General features: G+C 34.5%; 1 pseudogene; it reads left to right on the plus strand.

The window, feature by feature from the left end:
* Positions 1-16497, plus strand: part of LOC121082056 — a 43731-nt pseudogene that overhangs the window by 12102 nt on the left and 15132 nt on the right.

Raw genomic sequence — 16497 nt, forward strand, 5'->3', positions numbered from 1 at the left:
AGGTTATATACATCCAAAGGAGTATAAGATTGGTAACACACTAAATAATTTTTTTTGAGTAAAAGATATTTGGGATATGCAAGTACAGAAAGTATTTTCAGTAATAAAATTAATTTGTTTTACACATGCTTTATAGCTACACAGTTCTAATTCTATCAGTTTGAATTAGTGGAATTTTCCCCAAGGACTTATTGGCAAGTAATGGGTTTTGCCTTTATTTTTGCTATCTCTGGTTGCAAACAGTATGGCTTGTATGATGTTCTTACTTAATATATCCCTTGTGTTTGCAAAAATTTAGGTTGTTGGTGATGCTATTCATCTGGCATGCTGTTTTTGTAACACGTTACAGAGCTTTATCTCTGTGTTCTTATTTGTTTAATTTAAAATATTCTACTGAATTTTGGGATGTGTTCTGTGGTGCGAAGAGACCTCAGTGCCCTAGGGTTTAATTCCCAAAATGTTCTTCATAAATTTTAAGAAAAAAATTACTAAAAATGGTTTCTTCCAATTTTGAAAACTAAAAATAGTGTTGAAGTCTTGAGTGCATGCCCCTCAATTTGAAGACTGGGGAAGGATTCAGTTTTCTAAAGCAGTGGGAGCTCATCCAAATGTTTTTTAAAAGGGTTGAATAAATGTTTGTGCAATAATCAGTAGATGGCAGTAATGTATTGTTTTTTTAATATAATTTTTTTTTTTTTATCCACAGGAGAGGGATGCTTACCTCCCCTTAGCTAAGAGTGCTAGCAAGATGTACTTTATTATCTCTGACTTGTCCAAAATTAATAATATGTACCGTTTTAGTTTGGCATCTTTCCTGCGGCTTTTCCAAAGGGCTCTGCAAAGCGAACAGGTATTTTCTCTTTTCCTGAAGCTGTTAATGCTGCGGAAGAATCAATCTGCTTTCATCCTTAGAATTTTTTAGTTGCTCTGGAGATTTTTAGAAAATAATGTACAATCAGTGATGATAAAATGTATAACAAGTAGTGATGCTGAACTGTTGTACTTTAGATATTCAGAATACAGACACAGGGAATTTTTAATGATCTTACGTTACATATGAATTGTAAAATTGCCGTGCCATCTGAAAAAAACACAACCCTCTTATTTGTAATTTCAGGCTTGCTCTTTGTCTAAGGTGAATTATGAAAACCAGGGTTGATTATAACTTTACTGAAGGCTTTATTTAAATACATTAATGATTTGATCTGCAAATAACTCTAATTGTATCAACAAGGGATAGAATAAGAAAAGACCTATATTTCTACATGGTTCAGTTCCCTAAAGGAAGATCAACACGTTGTCTACTTTTACACAGTTTGTAAGCGTACATGCAGACTGTCTTGTTGAAAATGTAACTTTTACTTTTCTGTATTCTAATGGTGATATAATTTTGTTACTGAAGCATAGAATTATGGATTTATCCCTTGTCACCTGGCTCTTCAGATCTAAAAGCCCACACTGAGTAACGATGCATTTTCTTTTTATTCAGCATCTCCAAAATTTATCTTATTTCTCTTTTGTTTCCACCTTAAAAAGGCATTCACCAGCCTTTCATCATGTTGCTTTTGGATTCCTCTTTATTCTGGCATCTGTCGTTACAACTTCTCTTCAGCTCCAATCATTACCAGAAATGGTTTTGAGTATGCGAACTTGCCCTCTTCTAAAGTTCTGTACATATTACTTCTTTTCCATAACGTGAGCTTCTAACTTCTTGTTCTTACGTTCACACTCTTTCATAATTTCTTTTCTTCCTGCCTATTATGTTACCTATTTCATGCTCAGCTTCTGATTTTGCCTTTGCTTTCTTCCTTCCTATGAGATTTCAAGGATATTAATGTTAAATGAAACTGTTCTGTCATTCTTAAACATATTTACCTGATATATAATGTTTTATAATGTTCACTGTCAAAATATTCAAGGCCAAAATATTCATGTCTTAATGTTTCAGCATGAACTTCTCATTTTATCATCTACCCATTGATAGCTGCAACTAAGTTTTATGTGTTTTTAGAACTAGTATGTGACACATAGAGTCCAGATTATTTCTGTCATTCTGCTGAAATTCACAAGGTACATAAAAAGATTTTTACTTCCACATGAATTTTTGAAATCCAAATTTTCTTTATAGGATTCAAGTAATACTGAAGAAAGAATCAAGTCGTTTATTTGCTCATTGAAACATACAGTGTATGAATATGTTTGTCGTTGTTTGTTTAAGGTAAGATTGTATTTATTCTGGCTTTTATGTTCACTGGGTTTGAAAGTATTCTTTCAGCAACCAACACTTGATCTACTTCAAATAAGTGGTATTGTGGCAGTACATATATAATACATGCAAAAATTTATACTTGCAATATTTAACTTGCAAAATGAGGAGGACTGAAAATTAGGATATGACAGAATTAAGATCGATTATGCACATTTCTCAACAGATCATTTTTCTGATGGACAAAGTTATTCTCAGTCTAGTCCTGCTTCTGCTTTAACTCTGGCTCCTCATCTCTGCCTCTTTCTGGCCTCATGGCCAGTCCCAGGCTTTGCAGTCTTCTGAGCGCTCTTACTCTGTTCACTCTTATTTCTAGCATTCCTAGGTGTGAGTGTTTGACCTAGCTGTCATGGTAAGGTTTTATATGGTGGTTTGTATTATTTGGTTTTGTTTTTAAAAGGGAACACCCTCCCCCCACCCCCCACCCCCCATTGTAATATTCTTTTTTCTCTTTTCACATCCTGCCCCAAATCTCTACCTGCTAGCTTCTTTGTTTCTATCTGTTCCCCTGTTCCTCCATATAATGTTCTTAATGTATTTTTTGTTTGCTTTGTATTTGAATCAGGTGGCTTTTCTCTTCTTGCTTTCTTGGTGGAAACCTAGAACAGATATGCCTTTCACATTCAATTTTAGTTTTTACTTTCACATGAAACTGTCATAACAGGAGGTGTTTGTCTCACAGTACCCGGCTGAAGAATGCATAGTAGGTTGGCATAGATGATTTGAGCAGTAGTACAAATCATGCATGTCTGGAGTTTGATCAGTCGGAATGGAGAGATCTTGGAATACTTTACACTTCCTCCCCTCTCCCCCCAGTCTAGCAACACTATATTGAGGATGCAGAGGTAGCAGATATTTCTAAGGATTTTGGTTTATTGAATTCCAAGTGGATTTTCATGAAATATTCTTATAATAATTTAATGTCTGTGTTTGAAGTCATGAGTATGTGAAGCCTTCTAATAAGTCTTCGCATCTTTTGAATATTGGAAGGCAGCTATTTTTATATATCAGAAAAGATTAAAAATTTCAAAAGCAAGGCACAGAGGAGAAATTTCTAGTAGGAAAGATTTTCACTGTGAATTATCAGATTGGAGTTTGGAATATACTGAAAGGTGTTACTGTGCAGCTTCAAACTAATGGTCCGTCTGGTAAATTTTAAAGATTGCTGTGACATTGAGGCTTTATTAGTACCTTCATAAGTGGTATAGCTGATACAAGTTTTTGCCTTTTTAAACATGTTAGAATTAGGAAGGATGGTTTTGTCTGTCTGTGGTTTATATTTATGTTTGTGTGTACATAGACTTCATGTATGCTAGTAAGTGAAGTGGTGCCAATAAATTTCCTAAGCACTGGAAATGGCCCACCTGTACTCTTAATTTGTCAAGATCGTTGCTGTCTTAGATTTGGCTTGGGCCAATTAGCATTCTTCCAAACAATTCCCTTTTGAGTTTTGGATACCAAATCATCCAGGGAGCAGTTTGCATTTGGATTTGCTTGCAGACCTTGTCTGAGAGGATGGAAGAATTGAATGTTTTGGAATTGTTCTCAGTGTCATATGATGTTCATGGATGTATTTTATTTATCGATACAAAGAGGACTTCAGTGCTTTGCATGGTTTGACCCTGATTCCTAGTTGGGGCCTGTTGCCCTCGAGTCCTACCCCTGTAACAAAATCAATAGTAAATGCATGCAAAAATAAAATATGATGTCCTTTTATTTTTTTTAATTGTATCCTTGGGGATACTTTGTACCATACGTTTTTGTAATTGAAAGAATTAATAAAACAGAACTGTTTAAAGCAGCAAGCAACAACTTTATATATTGGTATCCATAGAGATACAAATTATGCCAAGAGTTTGTTGTGGCTGTCATCATGCATTTCTGCAGTTACCCAAATCCAGTGTAAAGCAGCTGTGGCTCATATGAATCAAGTTATATTTAACTTCTTGGTAGTTTCCAAGGTTGGTCATTCCAAGGGCGATTACAACTAATAAGGATATGATCTCTAAGTCACATATGTCCCTTTAGTCAGTCAGTCATAATTCTGGAACCTAATCAACGAGGTAAACTATTAAATAATACATCTGTATTAATCAAAATACACATGCAGATGCAGTTGTTATTTTTACTGCACATGAGCAAACTTCCCAAAGATGATGAACGTCTTGAACACCCATACTCCATATTTTTGTTCTTGTATCTGTTTCTTGGCTGATGTGTCAGGCTTGTAAAAAGGCATCTGTTTGAGAAAGCAGTAATAATAAAAAAAAAGTAATTTGGCCCTCATGGAATTTGGCCTTAAAAATATAATATATATTCAGATAAGAAAGCCAATTATTAGTCAAACTGTTCATCTTATAACTTACAATGTGTGCATAGTATTTCCTAGAGTATGCTTCCTCATATTTGGTCCTGTCTCCTCTGAAAAGTCCCATGCAATTAATTTTTCAGTAATATTCTTGGTAATTTAATATTCCTCAGATCTGGTAATTCTCTGACGCTAAGGACAATCAGGCTGTCATTTTGAGGTATACATAAGGATGTATGTGGGAAATGCACCATGGGAAATTCAAACAACATTGTCAAGAATAGAATTGATATTTACAGAAGTGCAGGTGTGTTGTGTTTATCAGGTAGCTGAGATGCCTGTGCTTTGCAGATTTAATCCAATCCCGTACATCACTGATTTTTCTTATAGTCTTCCTTTTCACCTCTGCTTTATGCTATTCAGTTGTTTCACTTTCTTGAAAGCAAAAGAAGAGGTACTACCTTCCTTATGCTTACTTAAAATTTTATATGAGAGAAAATACATGCTTATCTTCTATTGTACAGTAAAATGAATCTTCCAGATTCCAGCCAGACTTTGAAAATTGGAGGCCTCAGTCTAGGTTTCTGAGTGATCCTGGTTTTCTAGAGTACCAGCTTCCAGTTTTTGACATTGACTTCATTAGTAATCTGTGCTTTCCAGCACAGCTTTGGTAAAATGCATCTATAATATATGAATCCCAGTTTTAACAAGCTAATATTCTTTTAAAAAAATATTGTCTTGAATGTTTGCATGCCTTAGTACATGGCTCCATTAAATCCTTATTCCTGGTTTATTGCTCCAGTGCTTAGAGACTGTTTGAAATTCAGGTGATGCAACAGACCTAGGAAGAAGCAAGGAGGTTACAGTTGTCTTTCCCCACCCCCCACCCCCCCTCAAAATTCTGTTTCAAAAATTGGCTGTAAGAAGATTTCAAGCATTTCCTATGCACAGTTTAAAAAATAATGGATTCTATTTAGTATGTTTGCTTTATTGCAAGTACCTGTTTTTTCTTTTTCACTTGAATTTAGATGCACTTAGATACAGGGCTGGGGTTAGTGTTTGTGTTGCAGAGGTATGTAGCAATTTTGAACATTATTGGGGTGATTTAGGATATGTGTCATGAAGTCATTGCTATGGAATTAGAGGTATTTTATTAATGAAATGTTGTTACTTATAAAAAAAAAGCAGAAAGGTAACTTTTGATGAATGTATAACTACATTTTCACTGATTTTATTTCAGGCAGATCAGCTAATGTTTGCTCTGCATTTTGTATGAGGAATGCACCCTGAACTTTTTCAAGAGAATGTAAGTGCTAAAGGAGAAAATCCCCAAGTGATTTGCTTAAACTTAATATGAAGAGTAAATAAGTAGATAAAAAGGTTTTGCTCGTAAGCGTGGGACTCAGAATTTTAGATTTATATGCTACTATTTTTCTGTGATAGTTACTTTTGGATGTCAACATTATATTTATTAGATTCAAGTGAAGATTACCATGAGAAAGGTAGGTAAATAGTTGCCTTTTAAATTTTCTAGGATCTGAACAAGTTTATAGAGAGTTCTTCCAGTTTCTTGAAGGCACTGTATCAGTGTTTCCTGCCACCATGTTTCTAGACATTTATCCATCCTTTCAGTTAAATACAGATATTCCTTTATAAGTAAAGTGATGGATACAGACCTGTTTGACACTTACCAAGGGTTTCTTGCACATCATGTCCTTATATTGAAATGCAGAAAAAGAGTGCAAGACCTAGGGAGAAATTAAATAAAAGTCTGGTTCTGCAACCTGCAGTTGAAGACACTTAAAGTATCTTTCTGAAAGGTGAAATAATGAATATACCTTTTGTGCATATCAGCCATTGGTTCTTCAGTGTCTAAGAAATCCCTGGACCACTGATCATTAATGTCCTTATTTGCAGCACTGTCTTCAAGAGTGCACTGTATAAAGAGTGTCCTTGTATGTTTTTCTCCGGCCGCATAAGTATTGGATTCTTTGCACCATAATGGCCTGTCTTTGAGAGGAATGATGAACTCATCCTGAAATGGTTTATATTTTTTATAGTGTAGTGGCATGCAGCTGATACAGGTTCAAACGTAATAAAAATGGCTGTCCATTCCGTTTTCAGGCAAGCGCTGCATTATTGGTATATTCACAAAAAATTGAGAGGTGTCGTGTTATTTTTGACAGTGGTCTGAACGAGGCCTAATCTGCAAATGTCTAATTTATGGGGAATTTACCTCTTGTTTAGATGCTAACCTATTCCTAACAAAAATGCAGCAGAGCTTTAGTACTGCTAATCCTTATTTCCATAGGGCAGCACATGTCTCGGTTATAGCATGTTCCTCTCCGGGTGTTAGATTTTTGCCCAATGTGGAGTTTCATAGTTCATTTACACTTTTCTGGTAAAATGCTAATTTCAGTAGTGATTGAATTGGTAACTAAAATTTAGACACCTGTTAAAATTAATCTGAGCAGGTTATCCTAGGCTGTCCTTGTAGGAAACAGGAAAAAACCAGATCTGTCAAAGTAGTAATTAGTTTGATCATAAATGAATTTTATAAAATAGGTTATATAGTTTACCACTAAAATCGATTACTGCTTTCCATTGCCCTTACAGGTAGACTAGACTAGACTAGCTGGCTGAGATGTAGATGCTGAAGTTGTACTTGTCTATATTGTAGTGAAATTAATGTCTGCCTGCAGTAGAACAATATGCGCTATTGACTAAATATTGCTTCAACATGGCTGATTAGCAGGAATCAAGACACATTTAATTATCTAAAATACCTACATGGAATGAGGAGACTAAGATATGGCTTTCTGTACTAGAAGCTGGAGACCAGAAGGAGTATCAAGTGATAGTAGATGTCAGTTCACTAGAGGAGAGTCCATTATAGGGTAAAAGGTAAAAATCAGATAATACATTTGAAGGAAATAGTGTAACTTGATTATATGAAAGATGTGGGTTTAAGGTACAAGGTTTGAGAAAGGTTGGTTGAAACTTCTTGATATCATGAATGCAATGCAGTTTTATTGCAAACATATGGAATTGACCAAGTGAAACCCCACAGTCTTTCAGCAATGAAGCTGCCTAATAAAAATAACTGAAATTAATCATGTTGGTAGAGGCATACCCTGGCTACTCTTCATTATTAGAACCTCCCTAATTCATCTTTATTATTTCTTTTCAGCTTCTGAAAACATATTTCTAGTCTTTGTGTTTATAAAGTGGTGAAGGCAGCAACTTGCAAATAGTTTTCTGACTAAATTAAAGCCTGTCTGCCTAGGCTTCTAAAGTTTTTTTTAAGTACCGCTTTATGTGTTGGTTCCTATTGTTTAGCATGCATTTCTGTCAGCTATTGGAGCTCTTAACCAGCTTAATCTAGGTTAAATATAATGCACTTTCCTGCGATATCTGTGTACTCTAGAATTAAAACAGGCAAACAATATCAATAATTTTCTTACTTCTCTGAAAGGTAGAAGTTATTTTAATTAAATTGTTAAGAAAAGAGTGCTTGTACAAAATATTTATTGGGGAAAATGAAGCTGAAGTGTTTTTTCTTTTAAAGTTATTTCTTTTAAAGCTTTTAATCTGATGAGGCTAGAAGTTACTTATGCTGCTAGAGAATTTAGTATTCTCAGTCCCCGTCCCAAGATTTCAACCTTCTGCACTTGGAAATTTTTTGCGTAGTGATGAGAAATTTATAGTAGAACTTCAACATTACACTATCGAATACCTTGGCTCTTAGTAGAGACATTCTCTTTCTGAATCAATACATATCGATTTTACTGAGGTAATTTTACATGTCTCTACATATGGTACTTCTGCTTTTCTTCACAACAATATTACATGATTTCTAGTTTAAAAACTGAGAAGCCTTCATGTGTATTATTCTGTGCATGAGCATTTTCTTTGCAATTGGGAGAGGAGCATCAGTTTGTAATTGAAAGAGACAGTGGTTTCAGGACTTAGCTAGATGGGAGCAAAAAGCTATGCTGTGGTCTATGTCGGAGTAGTACTAATTGATTGACTTTTTCATTTGGAATGTTACTGTTCTCTTTAATAATAATAATAATGTTTATATTAGAACTACAGATACTGATTATGTTAAATTTAAACACTTACGAAGACTTTTTAGTGTATTTTTTACCACATTCAAATACAGGATTATGCCATTTCTAGTATGTTTTTAAATACTTACCTAATTTGTCTTAAAACGATTAAAAGATATCTTCCTGGATATAAATATCAAGTCTAAAAGATCTAATCATACATAAATGCAACTTAAATTTCCCTTTCTTAATGCAACCAAAGTATTCCTAATAGCAATCTATTATATCAGGTATTCCTCCTGTTCTAGTAATTGCACCTGTTGGATACTATAACATGAAACACTATCAACACATGGATTCTGTAGTTACCTGTTCTATGTGGGCTGCTGGTGCCCTATCAGGCAGTACGTGTGTCCTTGCCAGCCACGCACATTACTTCTTGCTGGCTTATAGTTGGGCAATCTGGGTGGGAGCTGTGGGTGCTAAGAAAGGCTAGGGCTTCTGCTTTTGTTTCTTCTTCTTATAAAGCACTGCAGTCATTTAGATTGGATTCAACAAAAGGAATTGTATACTGGTAGTGTTACCTAGAGTTTTAAAAATGTCTTATAACTCTTTCAGAATCTAGGCTTTAATTTGTTCCTGCTTTGCCCACATGCTACTACATATTAGTCTTCATTCTTAAAGATGTCTTGTGACTTATGCAAGTTGTTCATTTATTCCCCTTAGGAATGGGAGACTTTTACAGGGGTGATGATTGGAGATACCATAAGAAAATCAGTAAGTTACGTTTATGTGTGTATTTTGAAATAAGAAACATTTAGATAAATCCTGAAAAGTGAAAGTTTTATTCTTACTATATTGTTTAATTAATTGTATACATACCTTAAAGGAACAAAAACCCTTCTCTTGTAGTAATATAAAAACATTAAATTTTTTTGAGCTTTTTGAATGTACCCACTCATTTTCTAATTTGCATAGCTTTTTGCCTTTCTTGCTTTTTTTTTCTTCCTGTTTCTGTTACCAGGATTACAATTTGTGTTTTCAGTGGTATGTTTGAGGAGGTTTTAAGCCCTCTTCTGCAACTAAAATCAGTGTTTCTGAGTATCTTTCTCTCCTGGTATCATATATGAGTTGTGCTTTTTGTATGGATTGATGGGATTGTCCACACACTTTGCTAACTTTGACATGCTTTTTTCCCCAGCCTCAGAGCTCTACATCTGGAGATGTATTGTTATATTTTCCTAGGTGACAGAGCTAGCTTAAAAAGCTTCAGTTGTATTTTTGACCAATCATGCTCTAGTTTACCAAGTGTCCCTCCATTCTGTTGAATCTGTATGCTTTGAAAATAAACTTCTGGTAAAAAAAGTTAGAGAAAGCTAAGATTTCTGTAGTCTTACCCATTATAGCTCCTCTTTGAACCAAATATTTTGACAAAGGGTTTGAAAGGTGCTTTTAGGAAACACGAGCCTGATCAGGAATCATGAGCTCAGTCTTTGCCTATTCTTTTGCTAATCTCCTCCTTCATTCAGTGTCAGGCTAGCTTATTTCCATCAGGCTTAGCTGCAGTTTTCATCATTCAGAATTACTTTAAACCTTTAGCCTTGTTTAGATATCTATCAAGGTATCTCATACACCCCGTGGTACAAGACAAGGAACAGTGTGAGTACCTTGTTTTTAGAATATCCATGATACCATGTTCACATGCATGCTGCCGGAAGTGGCAAGTCACTTAAAAAAACACAATAATTTTCTTACTTAGGCAGTCGTTTGCTTAAAAGATCCTTAAATTCTCCCTTTCTGTAGCCCTTAGCTGACTCTATGGTGTTTTGCAATTCAGTGTGAATATAGAAGTCCCCTCTTCACCTTTGTGGAGTCTTTGTAATTCAATTAAATGTTAGTGAACTTGGTGATCGTTAAGTATTTTCTTGCTGTAGGCCATTTCAAGCTATGTGAGATCTGAGTGTAGAATGGAATTTAACGCCAGTCCTACCTCTACCTCACCTAACACACAACCATAAATTTTGGAAATATTGTGGACATATGTGATTCAACCCCATTTCTAACTGGAATGTATATTGCAGACCCATCTCAAGTTTATTCCTATTTTTTGGAATTGCTTCCAGGTTTCCTACTTTTGTTCTTTCTCAAACTTCATAACTCATGGCTGAGACATCCTTTCACAAGAAAGCTTTCCTTTTTTCTACTGAACATTTAAGATTACTCTTGAAGTTGTTCAGTGGTTGAGAGATCCAAGTACATTTCCATACAAAGATTATCAGACTGGTTAATGGGTACTGTAAGATTTTTTTTATAAAAATGATACAGTGAATACAGAGATTCTACTGGAGCTTAAGCTATGTTGTTCATCCTTAGAATTTCCTCCATCTCCAGCACTGAAGGAGCAGAAAAATAGAACTGTGGTCAAACTTTACCAGTACAGAGACGTCCAGAAGCAATGTTTTGCCTATGAATTACCACAGATTTGACTTTGGTGTGAAGAACTGTCGTCTTCATGACTACAAATATGTGCAGTGGAGTTACTTTTTGAAGTCAGTTGCTCAAAGTGCATATGCAGATAGCCAGTCATTTGGGTCATTTGTTTTTAATAAAAAAGGAAACTACCTAAGAGTTGAGTATCTTGTACAGATACTCTAAAAGATAAAGTATTCTCAGGCTCAGGTTGTTAAGCAAATGTTAATGTGAACAGTATATCTCAGATTTAAATCATTGGTAGCTTTTGTTATGCCATTTATGAACTTATCAAAAGACCACAGAAAGATTGCTGTTGTGAATGCTATTTTTATTAAGAACATGGGTTTCACAGTCTTATAAGCGACTATAGTGTTTGCAAAACAAAGTTTGCATAACTTATGTGTGTAACGTAACTTGCTTCAATAAGGATTCACAAAGAAGTGTTCGTGACCAGATTCCCTCTTGGATAGAACAGGACCAAGCCTGGGCAGTAGCATCTTTGAAGGTATGCGTCATGTGGCGGGTTGAATTTAACTTAAAAGGCCTTTCGTTTTAGCAAATACTAATTTGGACTTGAATATTCAAATATGTATTTGTCAGATGGAAATATTTTGTTATTTTAAATTGTTTATTCTATCTTTCAGAAACCATGCCTTAATATATACTCACTTAAAAAAAACCCACTTTTTTTTTCTTAATCTTTTTTTTTCCTGAGCCTTTTCATTTCTTCTTCTCTACTCCATCTAACGTGAATTTCTGTGCACGTGAATGAACATGTCATCTTACTGAGATTAGAAAATACTGTAAGCTTGCCCAAGGTACTGCCATTTCTATAGAAAGAAAAATATATAGAGGAAAAATTGCAAAGAATATTTAAATAGTTGCAAGTATCTCCTATGTAATGACTTTTGCAAACTGCTTCGTATTGTATTAAAAACCATAAACTGTTAACTGGGGAACTAGTTTTCTACTTACCAGATTTCCATGCAGATCTTTAAAGGTGTTTCAGAGTTTGTTACTGCTCAGATCAAGTAATTTCAAACTAAAACAAAAATTACTTTGTTTGGTTTACCTTGCAAGAATCAATGTTGAAGCCCTCTGATCCTGAAGGGAACAAAACGAAAATACTAGTCCTTGAAATTCTGTCCTAGGCTCTTCTCCTGCATGTAGCTCAGCAGCAAGAAGGAAGACCTTGACCAGCTTTTGGCAAGGACTTTTGCTGCTGAATCCAGAGTTCATTATTTTTCATTTCTCTTCACCAAGAATCACGAACAATTGCAATAATGGTGTGGCAAGCATGATTGTTAGGAGATTAAACAAACAAACAGAGAGTAACTGGGTGAATCAGTAGCATGTACTGATAGAAAAAGAGCCTGGTTATGATTAAAGGAAAAAAATTAAAAGTGAAGAACCTAGAAGTTTAAAAAAAAAATATAGAGCAAATACAGACTTAGCATTTGCAGGGAATAGGTAAACAAATGGTTACTTTTAATACCTACCACTTTCTTCTTTAACTCTGAGGGTAAAATTGAATTATGTGGTATGCACAAATATTTACAGGTTTAGGGTCACAGTGATATTTGGAAACTAAATAAATTACACAATGTCCAAATGGCTATTCTCTATTGTTAAATATGCACTATTTGTTTCGTAGATTTCTCTCCCAGGTCTGTATCAGACACTTTGCTTTGAAGATGAAGGTCTGTGGCACACTTTTTCTCAGAGCTCTGTGTGTGAACAAGACTTTCCATCTACTATTGTGAAAAGAATTTCCTTGTTTCAGCAGGTAATCTTTTCATATTAAATTCTTTTAAATAATTATGAGTTCAGCATTGAAAACGAGTTTTATATCTGAAGAATATAGGTTTCAGGCCTGGTTGATTTATAAGCAGTGACAGTATCTACATTGTCTTACAGCTTAACTATTTAGTTTAAGGATTTATATTTTTTTTTAATATTTATTTATTTTATATTTTTTCTGTAATGCTTATTTAGTTCTCCCTTATCTGTCTTTTTTGTATTGGTGTATTGGCTGCAACTGAGTATACCCTGTGAGGAAACAAGCTTTTTATTAATATTCACAGATTTAATTTTATGAATAAGTATTAAAATTCTTTCTTGGTTGCTTTGTTACTGCAGAATTTGTCAGCTTGTTGAGCATCATCAGTTTAGTTCATTGTTAAATGTGCAGACTCACACATCTGACTGAAAGCCACAAAATGCGGTAGCAGCCACTGTTTATTAGGATAGTAGTCAGGAAATACTGCTCTTCCTGAAAGCCTGATGATTAAAGAACTCGCCAGAACTATTGGAGAGGGAAGCTCCTTCCTCCACCGAGGGAACCTTCTCCTCTGGAAGAGAAAAAAGTTATTCCTTTTGTGATTATGGAACTTCACTTATGTTCAAATGATGCAGTGATTTTCCATTGACGTCACTTCAGAAAAAATGAAGGCCCGTCCAAAGAAGGGATGGGGTACAAGACAATGTAATTCCATGCCATTTAGCACTTAAGGGCTCTCTATTTGGAGTTTTTGTGGAGGAGGAGAATTTCTAAAATAGCATGCATGGAATTAGGAACAAACTATTTTGGAAAGAAATTTGTCTGAGTCATATTTGATTTGATGAAATGCAGAAGAACAATTCTTAAGTGTGCAATGGGTTGTCAAAAATTCTGCTTTTCTAGGAAAGTAAATCTGGAATGATCAGCATATTATCTAGTTCCTTGTGTAGAAAGTATTAAGAATGTTTCTGTTGATGGAATATACTGAAACTACATGGTTACATTTATGTCACTCATAATTTCATTTCTTTCAAACTGTATGTTAAACTTAAAAATAGTGCAGTAGCACTTAGTGTAATCCCAAGCTTAAAAAGTAGTGCTTTCTTAAAAATTTAATGAAGTTCAATTTTTCCTCCAAAACTAAAACCAGATATTCCAGACTTGGAAACCAGAATGTGGTGATAGGTTCAGTATTGTGGTTTGCAGGTCAGCAAGTAAGGGAGTAGAAGAAGGGGTGGCAATTTTAACAAATCCTTTCTACTGAAATTGAATTAGTTGCCTGCAGTTGCCTGCAGTGAACACTTGCAAGAAGTTAACTGACAAAGAGGTAGCTGGTCGGGGAGCTGCTAATTTAATTTGTATCTGAACTGATTAGCTCTTCATGTTCTGTAGTCTTTTGAAGAACAGTAAAAGCATCTGTAGAAATAGGATTTTTGAAAGTCAGAATGCCTCAGAAAAAGAAGTTAGATGTAAAACTCTAAAGATGTGCTTAAACAAAGGAAATTCTTTCATCACTGATTATTTTGCTGTAGTACTGCACTGAAATCAGAAACATCAGTATTCCAGTTAGGACATTACTGCCTAAATACAGGTATAGAATTTAGATTGCCAGTATAAAACTGTTTGCTTTCTGTCATTCTTGCTACCCATGTAGCTACCTTTTTTCGAAAACATTGTAGAAAATGTTCCAGCTTACAAATAGATATTAGATGTAGATCTATCTTCTGATTCTATTAGTAGGATGAGCTACTTACAAAAGAACAATTACATTAGATTATTTTGGAAGGGAATGATGAGATAGCTTTATATTTTTAGAGAAAATAACTTTGTTTTGAGAAGAAGTTTAAAGAATTCAGCCTTCTTAGAAGAGCGTTGCTTTTTAAATTGTCGCAATATACTTTTGTAAACTCATCTCCCCTGAATATGTTTTATTTTAAGGTACTTGTGGTCCAGGCTGTCCAACCAGACAGGCTACAGAGTGCCTTGGCTCTTTTTGCATGTAAAACCCTAGGTAAGTTAATTTTTTACCAGGTGTTTCTACACAATAATAAGTTTTGTTTTTTGGTTTTATGTTTTCTCTTTTATTTTATAATTCTTATCCCTAAGTTTTAGGGTTTGATCTTATGCTGTGCATGGAAGTGCTTTTAAAATGGTTTGGTTTATGCTGCATAGTGATTTGAAATATAATAAAAGATCTATTACTTTATTTTAATGAATTGTTGAACACTGAAGTGATTAAGAAAGGAGGATAGCTGTTTTTCTAGAAGTTTTACACTGCATCATTTTCCTCAAGACAAAAATTTTCCAAAAAAGATACTTTCATCTAATGTAATTTACCATTTAAAAAAACATTAGGTGTGAGATTTTGTAAATTGAATCTCAAAAGATTGTTTCATATTTGCAGTAATTTTTTGTCAGTCTCTTGGACTGTAATACAATTCTTACTGTCTGTTTAGAAATACACATAATTTAGAGTGTTTCAATACTGTGATTGTCTGCCTGTTCTAGCCTGTCTGTTTTCTCTCTGAGGTCTATTGTATTCAAAGTTTGGGACTTAAAATTCCAAATAATCTTAATATTGCAATATACCACACCAAAGCCTTCTTTAAGCTTTTAACAGTTAATGACAATATGCGTATGGAAGATGAATAGTGAATGATGCGTGCCTTACTGGGGTGGACACTATAGTTTTAAGAGTCACCCCTGCATTACGTAGGGACAAGGCAGAATTTTTTGGTTTTAATGTGGTACAGTGTTGGGACAGAAGTGAGATTAAAAAAGATTAACTACTTACTGTCTTCCAGACCGCACTGTATTATGTAATTGGCTAGGTCTATCTTGATACCAGTTCCTTGGAAGCATTCTACAAGGGAATGTTTTTTTGGTAAATGAAACTACAGCCTCACTGAGGAAGGCAGACACCATTTGTAGGCAAAGTTTCATCCACAGATTTTTTTCGTGCATACCAGTGAGATCTTATTTTGAGATCATGTCATAAATCATGACTAACACGTTCCAACTAATAAAAGGGTTCATGCCTGTATGAATATTTTTTTTCATATTTTTTTCTGCCATGTCTTTTTCAGGGTCCTTGCTCTGAAACTTCTTAAACAGACTGTTTCACTTAGTTCAAAAGGGAACTATTAAGTTTCCAATCTCCTTTGGCTGTTTTCCTGTGAGAAAAAAAGAGTTCCGAAAGAGTTGTAATAGCCTACGAGAAAACCTTCGACTTCTGTTCTATCCAGATATGGCTTTTTCCTTTTTTCATCTTTTACATATATTTTTAAATTTATGGGTGAAGGGAAATTAAAATAATTTCTTTTGAAGATAAAGTTCATAAGAATTTTCTATAAACGTGTTTTGTGGGCACCCGAAGCATGCTTGTTTTTTTATTTTGCATGCTATACTGAAATGCACTATATTAGCAAAAATCATATTGACAATATACTTCCAAATCGTTCCATATTGATCATTGAGTTGTTTTGGGTTTTTTTCATATCTGCTTTAACCTAGTTTTTGAGTCTGGCTACATCAGAAGTAGTATTTAAGGAAGCTTAATTTTAATTACCTACATTTTCATATTCTTAAAAAAAGCAATAAAGATACACAGAAAGAATAT

Source organism: Falco naumanni, unplaced genomic scaffold (genome assembly GCF_017639655.2).
Source record: "Falco naumanni isolate bFalNau1 unplaced genomic scaffold, bFalNau1.pat scaffold_231_arrow_pat_ctg1, whole genome shotgun sequence".
NCBI classification, from domain to species: domain Eukaryota; kingdom Metazoa; phylum Chordata; class Aves; order Falconiformes; family Falconidae; genus Falco; species Falco naumanni.